The sequence below is a fragment of the Rhinolophus sinicus genome, linkage group LG02, assembly GCF_036562045.2.
Source record: "Rhinolophus sinicus isolate RSC01 linkage group LG02, ASM3656204v1, whole genome shotgun sequence".
NCBI lineage: Eukaryota > Metazoa > Chordata > Mammalia > Chiroptera > Rhinolophidae > Rhinolophus > Rhinolophus sinicus.
In genome coordinates this window covers 7,939,759-7,957,483 of record NC_133752.1, presented here as the reverse complement: position 1 = coordinate 7,957,483, position 17,725 = coordinate 7,939,759, and the positions used below count along the sequence as shown (strand labels likewise).

The window sequence follows — 17,725 nt, the reverse complement described above, 5'->3', positions numbered from 1 at the left end:
CCCTCTTCTTGATGTGGCTATATTCTGCTTATGCCTTAAAATTCAGCCTGTGCATCTCTGACTGGGCCCCTCTTATCCGCTCCCATAACATTCTATCTGCAACTCTACCACTGGCTTTCTGCACACATACAAATAAAATAAATTTCTGTGAGTGTATCTGTTAATGTAATGATTAAAAACAGATGAATGGATTTTCACCTAATTTGGGCTCTTTATGGAATGCTCTATATTAAAATACAGACCATTCAGCAAACATAAAATTCACCTAGGTGGGCCTTGGTGGCATTCCCAAACAGAGAGAAAGTCATCGTCCAGAGCAGCTTACGTCGAGGTACAAGACAGGCAAAGAGAACTGCCCATTGAGGCAGGTCTGCCATGTGAATGGCATGTCTAGTTGTGGCGAGAGAAAAACAATGAGGGCTTCAAACGTGAATCCTAAATCCAAAGTCACAAGGATGGACATTCCAACTTGCAATTGTGATTTGAAATTGGGCTGCTTTCCACAGGTATAACTTTTAACCATAGTTAAAAATGTTCTTGATCAGCAGCAATAGACTAGCTCTTCCTATTAAACTTGTCTGATTACTTCTTTTTCTCTCCAAAGTCAGTAAATTGATCAAAGTCAGAGACCTTGTATGTTGTGTTCGCCTTGACATTTCCCCTACTTAGCTGGAGAGGAAGGAATTAAAGTTCTGGCATGTGGTTCATTTCTCTCTTAGAGTTATCAGAGAACATTCTAGGGGTAGAGAAAAAGGAAACTGACCCAATCTAATCTCCTGGAAATATACTGATAACTGGACCTCCTGGCGAATAAAGCCATGATGCTTCCTAGAAGATGGTGATTATTTATGGAATATTTTTAGCAGTATGTCCTTGGTTTAGGATCATTTGTGTTAATAAACCTAGAAGCCATGTATTTATGGGTCATGATATACTGGATCTCATCACATCAGTTATACTACTATCCGGACTATAAAGGGAGATGTTTCTTAACCCAGACACTCTCCTCTGTATACAGTGACCCACAAGCCTCACTTAGAGACATCACCTATTATTCTGGATCACAGGTTTTGTATCTAGTGCAGCAAGTAAAGACCTGGGGAGTCATGCAGACTGTCCCAGACCCCTCTCTGCTTCACCTGTGTCATTTGATTGCTTGTATCCCTGAAATTATTAGTAAATCTTGGTACTGGGTAAGATCTGTGATTCATGTAAGTCTGATTTGACAATCCAATCTTCTGTGTTATCTCACTAGCACAATACCTGCCTCAGTAACTACTGGTTAAACCAAATACCCAGATAGAATATCCCTTCTCGTGAGTATGTTAGTTCCCGTTGCTGGAATTATTACAACGGAAGCTGGAAGACAATCTTTCAAAGATACCTTCTAGCAGCGTTCTGTGTTTGGGGACAAGATATACTAGATTAAACTTTAAAGACCTCCAATATTAATATTCCATAACATAATGACTCATCGTTGAAAGTTTGAGTCATTTGTGTTCAGAGCTCACCCTAGACCTTGGTTAAATGGTAAGTAAACTTCAACAACATAAAGCTCAACTTACATGGCTCCTGCTACTTCAAAGTGACTTGAGAGACAGAGCCAAGAATTACTGATTCTCAATAAAGCCATGAAAAAAAACTTGAGATAATTCTGATATATTGATTCTATGATCCTAATAATAACCTGTGAGGTTATAAAGAGGAAGAGATATTATTCTCTCTGATCGGGAACAATTCAGAGAGGAAAAGCCATTTTTCTGAACTCACACAGCTAATATTTACCAGAAATAGACCTGAAATCCAAGTCCTTGGTCTCCAGAGACAGTGTTTTTTTCCTTAATGTTACATATGATGCCTACCACATTCTTACCAACTGTGGACAAAGAAGTAGCCACTAACTTCTCTGAATTTGAATTCTCTCTTGCAAATGGCAATTATAAGCCCTACTTCACATACAACATTGTGAATGTTTCGTGATATGTGCTGATAAAATTCAGAGTACTGATGGATTATCATAATGATAATTCTATATACCTCCACTAGATTTTATAATATCATATCCTTTTTATATTCATTATCACTTCTTATTTACCCCAACCATATTGCAAAATGGACTGGGTGTTTTTTTGTTTTTTGTTTTCTTTAGGTAACCATGATTTAAGAGGATAAATGAACTGACTAAAGGTGAGGAACAGAGAGTAAAGCTTCATACTGTCTAATTCTAAAACCCCATGTCAGATGCTACAAAGATTTTACAAAACAGAAAGAAATTTCACCCCCTGTCCCTTGAGAAATTTGAACATATAGCACTATTTAATATGCAACATATGTTATCTAGAAAATTCAACCCACCTTGAAAACACAGCACGTGACTATGGGTTTCAAACAGTGTGTGGTGATCAAAGGAAAAAGGAGCTTCATTCTCTACTCAACGTATGCAGAAATCATTCTTCATCAAAAGCCAACAGGACTATGACCACCACTGGATTTAAAGCATGTAACACATACAGAGCTGGGCACGTTCTAGATGTTCTCTAAATCCTTGGTTTTATGAATAAATTCACTTTTTTTGGCTGAAGTATAAATACAGAGATGACAAAATGACCTTGAATTTTGCCCAGACCATTCATTGGTAGCCAATGTTTTCCCAAGGAATTCTCTTAACCAGAATTTCACTGTCTTTAACAGTAAAATAGAAATCAGAGTACCTGTTAGATTTGCTATGAAAATAATTCCAGCTGTCCACTAAGATCTATTCTTCCTTTCTTCATAATTGCAGAACTTTCTATGTACCACCTTGCTTGCAATTCAGTAAGGGATGTGAGTAGAAGTGATGTGTGCCATGTGAAGACTCATGCCATAAAAACCTCCAGGCTCCTCCATGTTTTCCTTCCTGTGGTTGGAGACAAATAACCGTAACTCGATAGCCTTGGAAGACATGTATCGAAGGTGGCAGAGCTACTGTCAGCCGCAGTCTCTGAAACACTGTATGGAGCAGAAGTTGTCTTCCCACCGTCAACCACATCTGCTGACCAGAGACATCCATTGCTCCTTCACCCTTACATGAGAAGAAAACAAGCCTTCACTGTGTTTCGGTTACTGCATTTTGTGTTTCTTTCTTGCAGCAATTTAGCTCACATAAATTAATGCAAATGATAATGTACTCTGCAACTATAAAGGATTATTTTTCTTCAGGATCATTATTCTAAGCTCAGCTCTCTACCAGTTTCATTTTTATGACATACGTCAACTTTAAAGTCAACCTGTTCATTTTAATAATATGTTCGCAATCATAAAAATATCTCTGTGCCACCACTCTATAATTTCCCTTAAACTGTAGCTTTTATCGTGACAATTCTAAACCAAGAAAATTCAGGAGTTCCTAACACTACTCATTCCAATTTTGGAATGATCTGATTCAAGACACAAACAAGTCACACCCTTCAGAGAGAGACAGTTTATGGAACAGGTTGGTTCTCACTGACAGCCAAAAGAGCTGAGACCCAGAGAGGTAATATGGTGTGATTTAGGAGCACCAGGGAGAACCTTCCTCTTCAGCGTGTCTGCCATTTATAGAGCATTACTGGAGAAAGGAGCACTACTGAACTAAAATAATAATAGCAATAATAATAATAATAATAAGCTAATTTAGACGGCCAATACTAATAATAAGGGTTTTTAATCTCTCTTACTTGAATCCATCCCAAATACCATTCTCAAATTATTCTTTGTAAAGCACTACTTTATTCTACTGTTCTTAAACTCAAGAATTTATAATGGCTCCTTACTGTCTTTTAACCTGGTTTCAAGAACCCCATCCGTGATCTGGCCTTACTTTGCCCTCAAGCTTATTTCCCACCGCTCCCTGGCAATCCTCTACCGTGCTCCACGCTCACCAACCTCATGGTATTCTTAGTAATTTGGCTAATGTCTGATAATCACTCATCTCTGATCCTCTGTCCATCTAAGTCTTGCTCATCCCTCTAGGCTCAATCCATTCTACCTACACTGTGATGGAAGCTTAGGCTAAAAGCTCCAACCCCCATCAATCGTTTGAGTTCTGAAATCCATGGCACTCCAAATCAGTAATATACAGTGGACACTTCATTCTTCTCTACTTGGTTTCATTTGTTTCTTTTTGTTATCTATTGTGGATTTGAAATCCTATAGGGAGTACATTTTTCACTCTAAGAAATACCACAGTGGAGAATCGAGGTATCAGTGGAGTGGGATTCTAGAGCTAGATCTACTCATTGAATTTGGGAAAGTTCCTTGAAATCCCTGATCCTCAGTTCTACAGCTTTTCCAAGTCTCACCCATCATCCAGTCCCATACCCATGAGAGGACCCCTCAGTGTAAACCAGGGCATATCAGAGTAACTCAGTAAATATCTGCTGCTCTTATCATTTTGAACAGGTGACAGTTAAGATTTGGGTCAGTCTTTACTCCTCTCTTATTTTCAATCTTAGTAATAATATAATCATTTATTAACTGCTGGCTATGATTGAAGCATATGCTAATGAATTTATGCATTATGTTCTTTGACTCTCAAAACAATCTCTAAGGTAAATGCTTCTATTATCAGCCAGTTTCATAATCAGGAAGTCGAGGTTCTGAGAGGTTGGGGTGCTGGCCACGCTCCCACAGCTAGTAAGACATTGTACAAGCAGAATTCACCCCCATGTCTTTCTACCTTTAGACCTTAAGCCTGCACTTGCAATGGCTAATGATGAAACCGAGTCTTACCCTTGGGTCCTCCCTTTCCTAAAACAATGATGTGGGTTTCTAATGTGGTTTTAATCATACCTGGAAAATTGTGGGAAACCTCCCCTTTCATGTATCACTACTGATGGTGAGGTTTTACTCCCCCTTGAACACTCATCTTTGTCTTTGCTCAATCAGTTGGAGGGTACTGGAAGTGGTAAGACAATTCCTAGCTCCAACAGGTTGGGGGACCCTGAGCAAGTCATGCAACCGCTATTAGTTTGACCTTTTCATCAGCAAAATGGGGATAACTCCACCAGCTGTGCCTTTTCCTGCCAGTGTTCAGAACTGTGGTGGGACTCCAGTGAGCTGCTGCATATGAGAGCATTATAAAAAATAAGTAAACAAAACAGCCAAGTCAAAGTATGATGTCCTCCATCTAGTGAGTACCAGGCTTAGGAAGGACCCGTCGGGCTTATGAAACCCAGACCAATGGAGCCAACCCTGCTATCCCGACTCAGTTTTCTGGGTGGGGCCTGAGAATTCATATTTCTAGTAAGTTCCCGGGTGATGCTGATGCTGCCAGCTCGAGGACCACGTCTTGAGAACTGCTGCCCTGTGCTAACACAGAACCTACGCGAAGTGCTCAGGTGGATGCCCACAGCCACCTCCCTCTGTGCTAAGGAGGGTGGCAGTGTGGGCTAGATGTCCTTCAGGGACATCACGAAGAAACAAAAAGAGCTAGTCAGGAAACTGTCCTTCCTGTCTCAGAGAAGTTATTTGTCCCCGGCCAGGCTCTTGATGGGTTAATGTGAGGGTGAGGGTACAAGCTGAGGAGCCTGGTGAAGGCTGAGCACAAAGGTGCACGACACATACAGGTAAAATTGCAGCAGCCACCAATTACAGACGGGACATGAGTCACAGCAGTGATATCTGAGGAACAATATTATGACCGAACAGATTGCAAAGGCATTGATAGCTAGCTCTGAGATAGGCCCTCTTATCCCCAGGAACAAAAGTACATCGTGAGCTCCCAGTAAACCTCCAGGGAACGCTTTAGCCCACATCTCCTGACAGGCTAATAGGAGTTTTTCCTTCTCGTGGCAAGGGAGCCATTCTCTCCTGATGCCTTTCTGAGTGTGTCTGAGGCTGATAACAGCATAATTTCCCTTGGAAAATGTCCTTTCCTCCTCTCCTTCTGATTCACCATTCTGTCTCCAAAAGGGTAGGGGGGGAGAGAGAGAGAATAGCAATTTTTCAAAATGTTCCTTTAGCCATGTCATGCTAATGAGTCCAGAATATGAAGGTCAAGGCCAGCATACACCCTGTCACCTGTCCCAGTCATGGAGGTGAGCACCATGTTACCCGGTGAGGAGGGCACCAGGGCAGCTTCACACACCCCTCTGTGGGCACCGAGCTGCCCTCATCAGATGGGTCAAACCCTCCCTCCACTAAGTTGTAGGAAGCAAATGGGACTGCTGCGGGATGCCGCTAGGTCACCTGAAGGCTATGGCTGCCCCCAGCCTTCATGGGAAAGGGGAAGGTGGGGGGATACCCATCTCAGAGTCTTTTCCTTGATTTCTGCCTTCAAAGTTCTCCCGGGTATTCCACCATCCCCTTGCCTGGAACAGCCTGGGCTCCTCAGATATGCAAGTGACTCATTTTCCATCCATCAGAGATGAGACTTAAATAAATAAAAAGATACTTCATGGGGCGGCTGGGCCTAATGATAAGCAATTATAGGAAGCCAAATGAAGGCAGTGCTTTGTGCGGGGCCTGTGAAATTGGTTAAGCAAAAAGAATAATGGCCCGTTTCAGTGATTCATCCCTTTGCTCATTTCAGAGGGAGCATTATCTCAGTTAAGTGATGCAATTAATATGAAAATGAGGGAATCATTGTTTAAGGAGATGAGAGGAAAGCGGGGAGGGGGCCTGGATGCCACAGTGGGGAAGAATAAGGGCCACAGAGATGGAAATTTGCATAGGTCAGTAGCAATGTGAGGCCTTTAGCACATAGTCAAAGCTTAGCTCACACTGTAATACGTTGCCATTAAATTCTCATTATGGTGACCTGTGTCCAACACAATTCAATTTTTCGGAATCTTAACGATAAGAAGTTAATTACGTTAAGGTGAAAACCTTTTGTACTGGGCCCTACAATAAAGCACAGACAGGCCACTGCAAGTACCTCAGGACACTGCAGGTGGGGGCGGGGCATTAAATTACTGTTTTATTAACCAAAACATGATTTGCAGGTTGATTTTTTTGTGAGCTTTGCAGATCTTTTGTAATGAAGTCAAGAGTGATAAATAAGGTGTTTGCATCATCTCTTCCTTGCTTCTCTGATGGTAGTTTTCCACTCAGTAGCTTACAGACCATATTTCAAGAACTGGTCCACATTCTTGGCTGTAGAAAAGGAAGAGACCGAGGGTGGGGCATGGGGCAGAGAGCGCAGAGGATTTGGAGCCTGGGATCTAGTGCAGGGCTGTCACTGGCTTCCTCTGTGCTTTGGGCACGGCATTCCACACCCAAAGGACTCCAAGTCAAGAGGGAGAAAGGAGCAGGCCCTGGTTTTTACAGCAAAGGCTCACATCCAGCTTCTACCACTCATGGGCGCTGTGACCCTGAGCCAGTCACCTAACCTCTCAGGGTTTCAGCCTCCTCTTGGGGAAGAAAAGGATAATGTTACCTTCCTTGCAGGAATTATGGGGACGATTTGGAATCAAGTGTATACCTACCGTGTTTCATGCCCAGTGGGAAGGGGGGTGGGGCGGGCATTGTTATCATCTTCATCATCCTCATGGTGTTGTTATGAAGGCAGAAAGAATAGGACCTCGGGGAGAGAGCGGGAGGAAGGGAAGGAGGAAGTGTGTGGGAGGGGGGTAACAAAGGAGGGAGGACATGAGATCATCCTGAAGAAAAGAGGCAGCTACCAGACCGGCCAGAACTAGCTTCAGGACGCCATCTTGCCCCTCAAGGTGAACTTTAGCTAATTGTAATGGATTATAGTACTATTAGCATTGCAGGCAGGGAGACATCTCCACCCCCTGGGTCGCCATGACAGTTCAGACAAGGATCAAATAAGGATAATGGAATCCCATCTCCCTACTGGAAGGAGTAGTCAGTGAGGACCCGCCTTGGGAATGCCTATAATACCACCCCTAAATCTTGAATATTTTGTACCCTCCTTCTAATAAAATCATAAGCCTCTTTGTTCTTCAGGGCAGTTACTCTTCTTCTGGGTCTGCCCAGTTTCACGCCATTTTGAGAGTGTACTATTTTTTCAATGAATCCACTGCTTGCTTGGCTTTGTTTGCCTGGCTTATTCAGTGCGTCCTTGAATTCTTTCCTATGATAACACCAACAGCCCGTTTTCAGCAACAGTGTTAGAACCTACACCTCCCATATAATAGCAATGCAACAAGCATCTGTTCCACTCCCATGCTGAGCCTGTATTTCTTCCGTTATAAAACCAGGGCATGGATCATGATTTTTAAATCCTGACAAGAAAGAAAAGTAGCAAAGATTGTTGGTTCCCTACATATAGCCCAACACTGGAAATTTCCCAAATAGGGAAAGGGAGGTTGACAGCTCTTCCAAACTAGCATAAGAACTGTGAGTATCCAAGGAGCGAGAGAAAGTGATTGGGCCCCCTGGAGGTGGGGTTGAGAAGGTGGGAGAGACAAAAGCCCAGAGAAGATGTCCAGGGCAGACCATTGCATCAGAGTGGCACGTTGGCCAGCTGAAGTGGGAGCATATGACAACATACGCAGGCTGACTAAAGGCCCCCTTCTCCCATAACTCCATACCCCAAAGCCAGGTATTTTCAACTGAGGGAGAAGAAAATCTTAAAGAAAATCAGCCAGAGGTAAGGGTTGTAACTGTAACTGTTCTGTCTTGACATGTCGTACTCCTTCTCTTCCTCCCTAAATGCATCAAAAAGCTGTCGCTAAGACCTAGAATTTACTCTTTAGTGCTAACAGAACCAAGGAACTATCAGCTCAGAGGGGGACATAATACAATATCTGAGGCATAAAAGGACTCTAGTAACAATAGCAAAAAAATTAGCCAACACTAAGTAGAAGGCATGATTCTATATCCTACAAATATCAGTCTATTCAGTCAGCACTACTGCTCTGTTATTCTTGTTTGAAATATGAAAAAGAGAAAGCAGGGAGAGGCTAAATTGTTTGCCCAAGATCAGACAGCACGGCATTGGAAGAGCTGGCCTTTGAAATTAGGCAATCTGGCTCCAAAGCCTATGCTTTTTCCACTACACTTTACTGCCTATCTGACAGAAATACAACAAACTGAATTATCTGTTCCAGATGAAAAAAGTTAATAGACCAGATAAAACTTAAATTAAAGATCCATTTATTAAATATCCCCAAAGAGATGAGAATATCAGAAACGTAAGCCAGGACACTGTCATTAATAAATAAGTAAATAAACAAATAAACAAACTATAGATGAAAAAAATGATACTTGTAGTTGAAATAAAGAATTCAATAGATGGATTTGGTAGCAGAATGAAAATAGCTACAAAACAAGTCAATGAATTAAAAGATTAGATCAGAGATGGCATCAGGAATGGATAAAAGATGAAAAGTATGAAAGAAGAAAACCATGAAGATAGAATTAGAAGCATAAACATATGCATAATAGGACTCCGAGGAAGACAGAAAACATATGAGGGAAAAAGAGTTGAAAATAAATGACTAATAATATTCTCAAATTTGAAAAGCATATAAGAACTATGGATGAAACAGTTTACAGAATACAAACGTATGAGAAACTACCCATACTTTAACTCACTTTAAAGAAATGTATTAACGTTAAAAACAAAGCATCAATAAACAGTTTGAAAATTATTTAAAAGCTTACAAAGACAAAAGTCACCTACAATGAAACAAGAATATGATTGGTATCAGGAAACTCAGCAGCAAGAAATCCACAAAAACTTTGAAGCTGAAATTTTACATCCATGAAAACTATTATTTGAATGTAAAAGTACTTCCAGGTATGTAAGATTTCACTTGAGCTACGGTACTTACCACATAAAGACCCTCTTTGTAATACACTTGGAGAAGTAGTTCTATAAGAAAAGAAATAAGTCAAATAAAACTTTACAAAATATAAGAAGTATAGTAAAGTTAAAAACAAAACAAAACAAGAAATATGGCTGAAAGATGTTTGGATATGTATAATAACTACATTACATATCAAGAGTAAACTCACTTCTCAAAAAACAGAGACTCGGGCCAGCCCAGTGGCTCAGGCAGTTAGAGCTCCATGCTCCTAACTCTGAAGGCTGCCGGTTCGATTCCCACATGGACCAGTGGGCTCTCAACCACAAGGTTGCTGGTTCAACTCCTCGAGTCCCACAAGGAATGGTGGGCTCTGCCCCCTGCAACTAAGATTGAACACGGGCACCTTGAGCTGAGCTGCCTCCCGGATAGCTCAGTTGGTTGGAGCGTGTCCTCTCAACCACAAGCTTGCCAGGTCGATTCCTTGAGTCCCACAAGGGATGGTGGGCAGCGCCCCCTGCAACTGAAAAATTGAACACGGTACCTTGAGCTGAGCTGCCGCTGAGCTCCCAGATGGTTCAGTTGGTTGGAGCGCATCCTGTCAACCACATGGTTGCCAGTTTGACTCCCACAAGGGACGGTGGGCTGCGCCCCCTGCAACTAGCAATGGCAACTGGACCTGGAGCTGAGCTGCGCCCTCCGCAACTAAGACTGAAACGACAACAACTTGAAGCTGAACGTCACCCTCCACAACTAAGATTGAAAGGACAACAACTTGACTTGGAAAAAAGGCCTGGAAGTACACACTGTTCCCCAATAAAGTCCTGTTTCCCTTCTCCAATAAAATATCAACAACAACAAAAAAAAAAACAGAGACTCATAAACTGGATTAAAAACAAGATCCAGTGATTTGTTGTACACAACAGGTCCATTTAAAGGACAATTAAAAAGTTGGAAATAAATAAATAAATAAATAATATCAGGCAAATATGAACCAAGAGAAAGTTTAGAATAATAATTTCAATACCATACAAAATAGAGTAGAAGGGGGAAAACAGAAGAAACAGAGAGAAACGCTACTAAGAGAAACAATAAATCAAAAAGCTATAAAAGTCATGAATATATCTGCACCCAGGAACATAGCTTATTAAAAAAATCTGATGATTTGAATGCTGTGAGTTTAGGTTCCTGCAGCCTTGGAGATAATAATAAGGCCCGCAAGTGCCTCAGTAACCCATGTTGTTTTCTTAATCTTGCCCACAATTCTATAACTCATCCCTTTATTAAAGTTCTTCAAATAAGTCATCTGAGTTGATGGTTTTTTTTTACACAGACCTTGACCGTTACAACTTCATTATTCAAAACCTCTAGAAACAAAAGTCTGTGTTTCTATCCAGAAAAGGCACAGAAAATGGGGTACTGTGTAGGTTCTGGAGTCAGACAGACCAGGTTTGAGTCTTAGCTCCCCTGCTTACTGTTTGTGTGACCCTGGGTAAGATGCTCAACTTCCCTGAGTTAATGTTTCCACAAATAGAAACATTACACATTAATAGCTGCCTTAGAGTGTTTTGTGAATATTCCCAACATACTTATCACTCAATAAATTGTGAGGATGGTAGGAATGATAGACGTGGTGGTACTGGTACTAACACTGATGCTAATAATAGACGTTGGGGTTTTGATAATATTATTGAGCTTTTAATAGTGCAAGCTATCCTCCATGGTCAATTACACTAATCACATAAAAACAAGCGATACAGTCTTTCTTCAGTAGCAAGAAAACCTAGTTTATAAATCTGGTATCTTGATGAGTATTCAAAACACCTATAGATACCCACTCGGGTGTATTGTTTAATTTACAGTTGAGGTGAAATAGTTAATCTTATGAATCAACACTCCCAGCAAATCTCACTATAAATACATTCAGATAAGGTTTTATATAGCCAGCTACGTTATATTTGGATGTCAGGGAAAATGCCAGGACCTGAATAACAATGGATCAAAGAGAGAAGGGAAAAAGAAAAAAAAAAAGATTCTTTGTACAGGAGGAAGAAGATGTGTTCATCAAACAAGCAGTTTGGTAGCATTTTCAGAACTAAAAAAGCACGTGCAAATATGAAAGGCAGTGAAAAATCAACAAGCACAGGAAATCAAAAGCATGAGGTAAATATCAGAAATTAGAAAAAGTCAAAAAAGCGAGAAGAATAAAATCAAAGCATCCTCCTACCCCCATTAGGAAGCCACATCCATTCTTCCTGCTGGGACAGAAAATACTCCAGAATCATTTTTAAGCCTCAGGGATTTGTGACTAAGGAAAATATCCAAAAAATAGTAGACCCTGTCTCATGAATAAATTTAACCTATCTTCAGGCAACTTCACTCATTTTATGGATCAAAACATTCTTAAAGATTCACGATATTCCACACCAGTGGCTCCCAAGCATGGTTTCGCATACCATCACCTGGAGAACTTGTTAAAGCACAAAGTCCCAGATGAAAAGCTCTGAAATAAGAGCCCAGGAATCAGTATTTTCAATAAGTAGTGTAGATCATTTTTATGCAGCCAGATGGAAAGATAACCAGAGAGAACAGGCAATTTATGGAACCACTGTTCTACCAACACCCAAATGGTCCAACACTAAATATGTTTCCTTGCTTGTAGACTTTCTTGGAATATAGCCATGTCCTACTAGCAAGTTTATTCATTAAATAAATGTTTATTGAGTATCTACCATGGGCATGAATGAAGAATGAGGCAAGATTCCTGACCTTGCTAGGAGAATTCAAAGTGCAGAGAGGGTCAGGCCTGGGCACTATGAGCCATCATACAAAGTAGAGAAAAACAGGTGCTATAAGGAAGTAGAGCCATAGAGAAAAGAGGGGCTACTGGTTTTGATTGGGGTGATCAGACAAGACTTCATCAAAGAGGTGGCATTTGACCTGAATGATAAATGATGAGCAGGATTTAAACTATAAGAGAAAGAAGGAAAAGTGCTCCATGCTGAAGGACTAGCACAAGCAAATGCATGGAGAGGTGAGAAGGCAGAAGGTATATTTGGTTAACCAGTAGTCCAGTATTGCCAGAATACCTGGGGCACATATGGGACCAGATTATCAAAAGCCTTGAGCATCATGCAAAGATGTTGGACCTTGGTTGGTAGACTGTAAGGCATTAAAGACTTTTGAGGGTGAAAATAGACATGATTTAAGCCCTGTTATGGGAAGATGACTTTACAATAGTGTGAATTAAAAATTAAAGAGGCAAAATACTAGACATGGGGACATCATTTAGCTGACTATTATAATGGGCCAAATGAGAAAGAATGAGGCTCGAACTAGGACGACAGTGCTGGACGTAAAGAGAAGGGGGTGTGACAACGCTAATCTGTTTTGCCCCTTACTCAGTGTGTGCTTGGGCAAAGCCCTTAATCTCGCTGTAAAAGGAGATTAATAATTACCCACTAAGTCTCCCTCCCAGGATTATTATGGGATGTGTAATCACAGAAATCACATAAAGTGTTTTACAAGTATAAAGAGTTATTAACAATAGAATGATGGTAAGTTTCTACCAATGGAAGGAAAGGCAGTCAGAGACAATTGTGAGACCAGCAGCACTGGAGGAGGGCAGGCCGACCCTGCCTTGTTCTAAAGCACTTTCACCTTTAAGCCATCTGAAGCTTGCATTGAGTCCCCTAACACACAATTCAGATTATCCTAAATCAACTGTCCCAGCTTTGTCCTACTCATTTTGGACTTCGTACTAGTCTTTATGACACCGGTGCATCTTAGCTCACATATTTTCCCAATAGGCACACATTCCAACAGCTGGGCATATTTAGAAAGTAACCGAAAAATCCACATCTCACTTGAAGCTTAATGTCTGTAGGCAAATAAGAGAATGGTACAGATTACCTTATTAAGCACATGGGCCATCTTCCCTGACAAGAGAAAAAGAGGTAACACAAAATATAGATCTTTGGGGACAAGACTCAGGCTATTATGTTGTATGTGTATTTTGTTCTTTTCTGACAGGCAAAGGTGGCTGCAGGAGGTAACACTATTCACTCTTGTAAATGATGTATTTGACCACAGTGTGAGACCTTCAGGGGCCTTGGGTAATGCTTGCCATTGAGATTGCCTTCCATTCATCTGTTTTCCTAATCTGTCCCCAAGACCCCTGCCAAACCTTTTTCCCAAGGTCCAGTGCTGATGGATAAGGTCCAATACAAGGTCCAATACAAATGGATATTTGTACATAAAAAGTATGAAAAAAACCTCAGGTTCTGAATGTCTCTCTGAAAAGCCCATCAAAACCCACTCTGCTGGATCAGACTTCACTTCTACCCCTTTTCATTCTTACTCCCAAAGTCCACCTGGTCGTCAGGTCCTGTGAGTTCCTGACACTGACCCCCAAGCTGCATGGACATCTAGAGCAGGGACTCGGCCAGGATGGAAGGGCCTGACACCCCCATTGTTCTTGTTCCGCCACACCACAGAATCCGTTGACTGACCTCGGCATGATCAGTGTGAAAAACCAAGGTCAGGCAGCAACAAAGTGGTTTCCAACTAGCCCTGAGTCAGACCTGATACTAAAACTGGGATTGCAAAGGAGCTCAGCAGTGACCTGCTGATTTATGGAGAGACCGGAAAACCAGGATATTAATTAGGATCATTATATTCCTTAATAATGAGATTCAATTGACTTATAGCCAGTTATAAGCTCACTGTCTTTCGCTCTGCATTGTTAATTGTACTTATTCATTTTTACAGTTGCTAAATTATAAGATACGCTATAGTTGGAAAGAGAAGGGAGGATTTATGCATATTTCATGCCAGTCTGTGCCATTGAAAGTGAAATTTAAAGTGTTGAAAGAGTTCATGAGAAAGCCAATGTTATTCTCCCCTTCTCACAGTCCCCAGTTCCCCAGATAAGAAATCCTTGACAAAGGAGAAAGCCAGAACAACCATTTCATTCTGCAGCCACTGTGACTAGGCTGGAATTTGTGCATCAGATTTCCTAAAGCAGTTTATGATTCCAGGATTTGTTCAAAATTTGTTTCACAACCACCTGTCAGGAGTCCCAGGTCTTCTTAGCTACTCAAACTCTACTGAGACAACTGTCTTCAAAGACCAAAAAAGTATCATCATCATCATCACCATATTTTTCCAACAGGTTGTGTGACCTTGAGCAAGTTACTTATAACCTTGAACCTCCATTTTCAGGTACGTGACACGTGAGTTAGAATAGCTTCTACCTCCATAAGACAGGGCTTCACAAACAGAAAGTGCTCAATTCATATTAACTGCTAGTGGTACTAACGATAGTAGTACATCAAGGCAAAACTTACCCACATTCAAATCTTCAACCTGACCAAAGGACCTCCCACTACAGTGCAGGTTCTGTTTTCCAAGCAAGCCTCACCTATTTGGTTTAAGAGAGGAGACTGACACAAGCAACCCTTTCACTCCTGTTAGAATCTCCCCTACCCCCCACTACACAGAAACATGGTCCTGCCTCACTAGCCCTGAGTAGACCATAGACTGCCTCTGGTTAATCATGGTCTTAAACCCATATGCACGTAGCATTATACGCATAGTCAATAATATTGTAGAAGGGTTATCTTAGCAGCTATTATAAGAGTCTCCCTCGTGAAAGACCCTGCACTTTTGTTTTGGAATAAATAGTAGACAAGGTATTTCAGCTGAAGGGTGAGGCCCCAAGGGGTATGCACAACTAAAAAGAGATGTTTGTTCTGCTGTCTGGTAAAGAAGATAGATGTTTCTAGCTGAGGGAACTCTGTTTTGTCGAACTCCTACTTGTCTTGGCTCTATAAATCGAGGGACATGACCTGGGAAGGAAGAACTTGTTCTGCTTAATAAAGAGACGAAGAGGTTGCAATTCCCCAAAGAAAACCTAGAAGGGAAGTCCCTTGGAGGGATCAAGGCTTGACCTTGGATAGAGAAGAGGAAGGAGAGAATCCCAGTGGTGTTAGGAATTCAGCGAATGAGACTTTCTCTAGTGTTTAGGTTTAAAGTGGAAGAGTCACTGCTCCTATCTGCCTGCAGCTTGAAGCAGAAAGGAAACAGCAGACCTAAGCACCAAAGATGAAATCTACAAAATATAGAGTTGGGCCAAGTTGAAATAAGTTTAGTGAGGTCTTTTCACAGCTTAAGTAATCAACATCAGTTTATAGTTGTCGATCCATGAACTGTGGTAGTTCATCCATTCTAAGACATGCATTTCTTTCACACTTTAGTCTCTCTGCAGTCAGGACTCATCTTACAACTGATAACTGCTAATGTTAATTGGCAAAGTTTTGTTTTTTTCTTTCTTGGAGGTAAAGAGGAGAATGGTGCCTTATAATCAGTGGCATCTCAGATTTATGGAAATATAGAGATCACTTCAACAGATGTACCATAGATTTCAACTCTCCAAATCATGTTTCACAAATACTGGAGTGATCACAGCCGTTAGGGTTATAATGTTAGATTCCGGGCCAGCGAAGACAAGCTCTGTTAATTTTTTTTTTGTTTAAATTGACACCTCTCAGAGTTCTTATCTGATTTCTAACATGCGATAGAGCACAGAGCTGAGGCAAATTTAATTTTCCCTGAAACCTGTGCCATGAGGTGATTAGCCAGCTAACAATGTGCATTGATTAACTCACTGGGTCAGAAATATGTTGAATCTTTTTACTTCTTTATCACCACAAAGAACGGCAATTCAGAGCACCCCACTTCCATGAACATATTTAAGTCCAATTAGATGATTTTCTCACTCTGCAAGAGTCACCCACTCTTCCCAATCAGTTAAGGAAACTTACATGATTTTTATTCCACACTTTTCTTCTCAAAGGAGAGACTTGAGCTTTCTAATCCCATCTTAGCCTGACTGAGATGCTGGAGCCAAATTGCACAATACAAGGTTCTTAGTAGAATGATCCTGGTACAATGAGACCCTTCCTCAATGATGCTGCAGATCTTAGTAAAATCTCCCAAACACCACACACACACACCACACACACACACACACACACACACACACACACACCCCAAAGTGCTTGGCATATTTGAATTTCTTGTGAAGAATCCTAATTTTTATATCTACATAGACATAGAGACAAAACAGTCAGAGTGTGTTTAAAGTAATAACTGGCATCTATAATGCACAGCATTAACTGGAATCACTCATGTACAAAGGTTTAAAAAGATGTGACAAACAGAAAAAGGAGGTGACAGACTTTACTCCAGACCTTGTCGTTTGGATGACTGAGACAAGATCAGCAATAGTTAGACTCCAGAGGTCACTCACCAGACACCAGGAACTACACCCAATATCACTAACACCCAATGATGAACCTATAAGGGAAGTACCATGGTCTAAGTCATAGATCAGCCATCACTGGGGCTGAGATTCCCAGGACCATCCACTGCCAAATCGGCTCCTCTTCCTTTTCTGCCAAGTTGCCTCTCATTTTCAGGCTCTGTCTCCATTTCCCCACCCTGGAAAGAGTTCTCCAGCTCTCTCACATAGCGCTGCTTCTCTGAATGACATTACCGCTGCATCGCCAATCTCCAGGTGGTGAATAACCGTCTCGCTTTGCATCTACCCTTGTGTTCTGCATTCCGTGCTGACAGGTAGCAGCAGTCCCTCCTTTCTGAAAATGTCACTGAGCCATCTTCAAGGAAAAAAGGAGATGCTGACATTCTGCTTTTTCTGTGACTCCCTAGAGAATGTTTAATCCCCATGACCTTGTGGCTATTTAAAAAGAGCCAATCCCCAGGCTTTGTCAGTTGGTGACAGCCAGCATTTTGTATAATGGGCCCAAGGGTGGGCACAGTTCGCAGTGGGGAAGGGGAACATCTGGCTAGGGTTTAAAAAGTAAACGGGGTTTCTCAATGATTATTATTCATCAACAGCATTCAAAGGCATGTTTTCTCTGCATTGTTGTTTATAGGCAAAAACAAATCCCAAGCACAGATACTCAAAC

The 17,725-nt window shown here is 41.3% G+C and overlaps 1 long non-coding RNA gene across 10 annotated transcripts in view; it reads right to left on the bottom strand.

Annotated features, from left to right (window-relative positions):
- The window catches only part of LOC109452126 (uncharacterized), a 401,284-nt gene that overhangs the window by 236,683 nt on the left and 146,876 nt on the right, over nucleotides 1–17,725 (bottom strand). For 8 of the 10 annotated variants that reach the window (XR_012492644.1, XR_012492645.1, XR_012492636.1 and 5 more), the window contains one exon: nucleotides 2,712–2,896. The exons of the other annotated variants lie outside the window; for them this stretch is intronic. This is a non-coding gene — a long non-coding RNA (uncharacterized LOC109452126). The remainder of the gene's footprint in view (nucleotides 1–2,711; nucleotides 2,897–17,725) is intronic. 10 annotated transcript variants of the gene reach the window in all.